Source organism: Zootoca vivipara, chromosome 1 (genome assembly GCF_963506605.1).
Source record: "Zootoca vivipara chromosome 1, rZooViv1.1, whole genome shotgun sequence".
In the NCBI taxonomy this organism is placed as follows: Eukaryota; Metazoa; Chordata; class Lepidosauria; order Squamata; family Lacertidae; genus Zootoca; species Zootoca vivipara.
This window is the reverse complement of record NC_083276.1, coordinates 93555286-93561285: the sequence shown is the minus strand read 5'-3', so window position 1 is coordinate 93561285 and position 6000 is coordinate 93555286.

Below are 6000 nucleotides of genomic sequence, written 5' to 3'. Positions count from 1 at the left end.
CAAAATAATAACAAAGCACTTGAGACAGGCCTGTTGTTTTTCTTTCTTTCCTCCTTTTTTTTAATGAATCACTTAATTTCTTTCCCACACCAAAGTTCCTTCCAGGGCCTGCCTGGGTGGGCCAAAGAAGCATTTAATGATGGAAGCAATGAAGATAGGGCAACATGGTTGACAAACACATTCTGCATCCCAAGGCATCTCCAGAGAAATAGCAGCACCTTAATTGCTTGTACACTTACACCCTGGATGATGCTGAAGGAGTCATGGTCTGTCCTTCTCTGTTAATTTTTTCCTGCCCAAAATGTTCCATTTAGCTTTGCAAGGTCTGAATCCTCAGCTTCATGTGAAGTTTGTGTTCTTCCTCCCTCTGATGAATGCTAATTACAGGCTTACATTAAAAGCTTAAATTAATGCTAATGACAAGCTCTTCTTAATATCATTTTGAGTGGGTGAAGGGAGAGCGAGATGCAAATTGGCAATGGGATTTAAAGGCACTTGGATCTTAAAGACGAGCAAGCAAACCCACTTTGTCAGCTGACTTGAGAATGGAGACCTCCATTGAGGTTAACGGGCAAGAAGGGAGAGGACGGCACTTCATAGACTGTATCCTTGAGCTTACAGTCCAAGGATACACTCCTATGCAAACCTATCTTGCTTTTTAATTGCACTCGCTTTGGAATAAATGCATGTAGGCTTGCATTGTAAAGGTATGGATGGTAACCTTTCAATTCAGTGTCCAAGCAAGTATGTCCAGAGTCAGTGCCAGCCGTACCATGTGGCAGAGTGAGGCAACCTAATCTCAGGCAGCAAGTGCTCATGTTTTTCCCGAGCATCCTGCTCTGTTGCCACACAGCCTGTCCTGGACTTCCTGAATCTACCTGCTGCTTCAGGTGTGGTTAAGTCTGTTGTCCCAACACTGGCACTGAAGCAAGATGCAGCTGCCAGTCCAGTCAGCTTTTGCACATGGAGCGAGAAGGGGACTGCTCTCTGGTCCTTCTCCTCAGTCAACAAAATATATTTGGTTGACCCCACCCAGAGTTAATGGAAGTTAGCCCTATCACCTCCTTTGATGGAACTGTATGAATTGAAAATCCATTTGCTTAATTGGACTTTGGATAATACAAGCAGCCTCCATGAGCTAAAATGGTGTCAAACACCATTACAGAACCACTGCCCTAATTAGAAAAGCGAAGAGATGTCCATTCAGAGGCCCAAAGTCAACCCTAGATCTGCCACCCTGTAATCCACTGATAATTTTGCATTGTGGTGCGCACTAATAGCATCTCAGTTGCTCAAAGCTGGAACTTTGTGCACACTTATTTGGGAGTAAGGCCCGTTGAATGCAGTGGCACTTACTTGCGAGGAAGCATCCATATGGATCTCTGCTAAGGGAGAAAACCCATGTGGCACACTTTCCCGAGTGAAGATCATGCAATCATAGAATCATAGTCAAGTGCTTTGTGGTGGAACAACTGCTAGCCAGGTCTTCTAACTAGCATATCCCACAAACATAACCGGGGGTCAGCCCCAGGCATTTGCTACCTGAGTCAGAACCACAGATCATACCCCTTGCCTAAGTCCCAGTGAATAGAACCCAAGGCTAGGTACTGACTTCTCCCTGTCAGTATAAATACGGTAATAATTAATTAAATGACTACAGTTTTTTGGGACACCCAAAATCAGCTGAGGAAGCCACCTCACTCTGCCTGATGCTAGGACTGGCCTTGAATATAATAGACCATAAGCTACTTACTGTGAATATTCACATATCTTGGCGTATATTGAAGTACATAGGGCAGAGGGCATATTCCATCCCAACATTAAGGTAGGGAACAGCTTGTATGTAAACTTCACCCTGTGCAGCCTGTAAGCAACTTCTCCTTGGTTCTCAGAAGCTTTTGCTTAATAATAGCCAAGCTGCAACCTATGCTCTTGCCTAGTATTGAACCTCATCCATCTGCCAACAGGAGGCTGACATGGTTTCTTAAAAGACAAAAGATTTTTGGAGAGGTGTGCCCATCTCCAAAGGGGACCCTTTGCAGGTGCATCTGTTCTGGCTGATATTTACTTATGAATACAAAACACTCGGGCCTTTAAAATGTTTATGGCTGCAGAAGGGTTGGGCATTCCCACAACATCTGGGGGTATGTGTCTGTGGGGGGTGCAGCCTCTCCAACATTTTGGTGAGGTTCCTGGGTGTATCAGTACCAGTTTCTGTGGTGTTAAGTACCACCTGTAGGTGAGTTTCAAGGTGAGTTCTTTTCTTTTAGCTGAGATTGTTTTAAAGGGATGTTTGAACCACATTCTAGTCCAGGCATCCCCAAACTTCGGCCCTCCAGATGTTTTGGACTACAATTCCCATCATCTCTGACCACTGGCCCTGTTGGCTAGGGATCATGGGAGTTGTAGGCCAAAACATCTGGAGGGCCGAAGTTTGGAGGTGCCTGTTCTAGTCCATTGGGTGGGGTTAATTTCATAGCCTATGTCATGCTCCCATTGTTGTTGTTTTTTATTGCATCAAGGGGTCTGTGGGATTTTGGAGCAGTATTTTGTATATTGTGGAAACCATCCCTTCGCCGTGTCCCCCTGCTGTCAGGAGAAGGTTTTTGAAGGTGGTTAGGAACCTAGAAATATGCAAAATAACGAAACAGGAATTAGAACTCACCCCAGTACTGGCCCTACTGAACTTCTTCCAAGATCATAATGACCACTCACATTATACAGAGCTTATAACTTTCAACAGCCAGAAGCCTCATAGCCAGACACTGGAGAGACCTGTCGGGGTGAACATGGACCAGTGGTACCAAATCGTTGGGAAACATTCTTACTAGAAAAGCTAGGCAATAAACTGAAACTGACGCTGGGACAAATAGAAGAGGACATCTGCACCCCAGTATGCCTCCCTTTATCACATACACAGCCCAACAAGACCAGAACAAGAACCCACCAACAGCATACCAATCAATCTGGCTTACTTGACCCAGCAAGCCCTCCCCCCCACCCCCACAAAGGCAAGCAAGACCCGTTGCAGACAACCACAGACAGACAACCAACCACACCCTGGTCCCCCAACCTCTCTCACTACCAAGGAAACATAACAAGCAAATAGAAAGAGAATGTATCTAGTTGACACTGACACAAAACCCCACGTGTACACTGCAAAAATATAAATTTCACCACCACCCCTCCTCTCCCCCCCCCCTCTTCTTCCTGGACTTATACTGTACTCAACACTAATGTCTCATAACAAATGTAACTTATCTGTAAAAAAGACTGTGCAACTTGAAAAAAGAGACAAGGCATGTACTTTTGAAAACCAAGAAAATCTTGATGATGATGATGATGATGATGATGATGATGATGATGATATGTTTATGGCCCCTTTTTGTTTTATTTTTAAATGATCATCCATTGATGTTTGAATGCCCCTCTGTCACATCTCCAAATGGCACATCCTTAGTGGGCGATTCCAAACCAGAGAGACACCCACCCACCCCCGGGAAACTTGGGAAGTTTGCCGTCCCGGGGGTGTCACCACTCCGATGGTGGTATTTGCTGGGTTTGCAGCGCTCCTGGGTTTGAACTTCCAGATCCTTATCTCCTGGAATGGTTTCTGTTAACGTGCTTGCGATTTCACAACCTTGCCCCGTTTCTATACAACCACTCAACTTCTTCCGATCGAAATGAGCCTCCCTCTGCCTTCGGAAAGGCGTTTCCCGTAAAAAATAAAGCAAAAAATACCGACAGCTATCAAAACGTTTTAATAGACGATCTGAAGATTTCGAGAATATATCTATCAAAACGTCCAAGAAAATATGAGATCTGAGCTCTCGAAATATGTGCCTTCAGCTGGTTTTTATTGTCTTGGTTTTGATAATAATAAGAGAACACGCACACCAACATGCACGCACACACAGAGGACGCCTTTAATTTTCCTAAGGCTCGCCTTCTGTTCATTGTGGGAGACAAGTAATCAATGTTTTGCTTAGCAGCATTCAGGAAAAGGGCGTAAATGCGAGTGTCTCGCTTCAAAACGAGGATATTTTCGATCATCTGGAGCTTAGAGCAAACTAGGCCTTGTGACTTTCGGGGATAGTTTCTCTCCTCACTATACACACACACATACAGTGGAGTTTTTTCCTCTCCCCCCTTCCTTTTAAAGTCATGAAATAAAAGCACTTGCTCAATGTGATATTGTGCGTGTTTACTCAGAAGTAAAGACTGTATACTTCAGTAGAGTTTTCTCTCTAGTTAATAAACGTGGCCTTGTGGGCCTAAATCACCTGCCACACTTCTCGCACAAAATCATTCTCTATCCAAAAATAAAAATAAAACATTCTTTATCTGTCTATCCCTTCTCGCTCTCCGCATTAAATTATTTGCTCAAATTATCTGAACGTTACACCGCTACCTTACAGCGCGATTTCCTCCTTCCTAGTAAAGCATACTGCAATACTGTGGCTCTTCTGATACGAGCATCATGCAAATCCAGACCGGAAAAATAAAGGGAGAAGGCAGGCTGACCCAACGCTGCGCAGAGATTTATTGGAGGGGGGGCAGTTGAACTGAATGGGGGTTACTCTCGCATCGGATTGCAGCCTTCACATTGCGAAGAGCTGTCGCTTGGACCCGCTCATTCTAAAATTACACACACAGGCGCGCGCGCGCACCCACCCACTCATAGTTGCAGGAAAGTCAAGCTGGTCGTTAACCTGTGTTCTCGAAACTCAAGCCAAGTACTCGATAAACGTCCCCTCCCTGCTCCCGCAAATCGCCAAAACCTATTTTAAAGTATTTCAAAGTAGTGCATTGGTACTGGATGGGCCGCATAAAACGTATACTTCTATTACACACACTCACACACACACACACACACACACATATATAATATTTTAAGAAACTGGAGCCTTTTTTACTTTTCTGGTAACACCTCAAGCGACATTAAAAAAAAAAATCCTTGCCATTAGCGATCGTCCCATCTTTTAATGCTGAAAGCCACCTTTTCCAAAGCGATCCAAGTTACTCTTTTGTATTCCTGGCCCTACGTCGCTTCCAGCCATCAAAACTTTCATTATGTAAATAATACACGCTCCTTCGAAGGCAGATGGGGAATCGCGCGCTCCTTTTACATGGAAGATTTGCTCACCTGGTCATCCTCGGATCTCGGAGCAAATGGCATTGAGTTCCAGCAGCGTCTCAGCTCCCCGGCTTACTCAACCGGAGAAAGGCTTCATTAGCAAGTTTGCATACCCTCTTTTGAAGGCATTTTATTTAGGACCCAATGTAGGCTACTGTTCCCCGTCCCGCTCCTGACAATTCCAAGAATAAGTGTGGGGGGGGGGTATGTTTAAATGTTTTGCTTGAGTTTAACAACTTAGCACAGAAACTTTAAGCCTTAAGAGTACTACGGGGGGGCGGTACTGAAACGTCCATTCTCTCCTATGTAGCCTTTTCCTCGACGTTTTCAGGCTTCAGTTGAAAACTTCTTTTCAAGCTCATGTCCAGTCAAAATCGTGTTTCCTGTTCGGTGACCGTCGTTGATTGATTCGGTAAAATAAAATTTCTTTACAAACCAGCAAAAAAATGTTGCCGGTTGGAGAAGACTAATGGGCAAATGATCTGAATATACAAGGCACGCTTATATATTCTTGTGTTGCTCCACTTCCTGGTGACTTTGCACAAAGTTTGCGCAAAGTTGCATTTACACCACCCTAATCTCAGCGAATGTTATTTTTAAAAAACTGTGCTGACACCTAATCAATTCGTGAAATCTCTTAACCCGGGCAAACTTTAAAAAAGAAAAAGAAAAAGCGATTCTCCTTCTGCACACTCAGACAAATTTAACCTCCGTTTCGGAGACGCAGTGTGAGTATGTTTTCACCTCTGCCCATCTTCATTACCAGGGAAAAATAATAATATACAAATAATTCCTTATACAGTGAACAGCTTTTTCCATGACACCGATAGGATAGATAGACAGACAGATAGACAGATGATAGA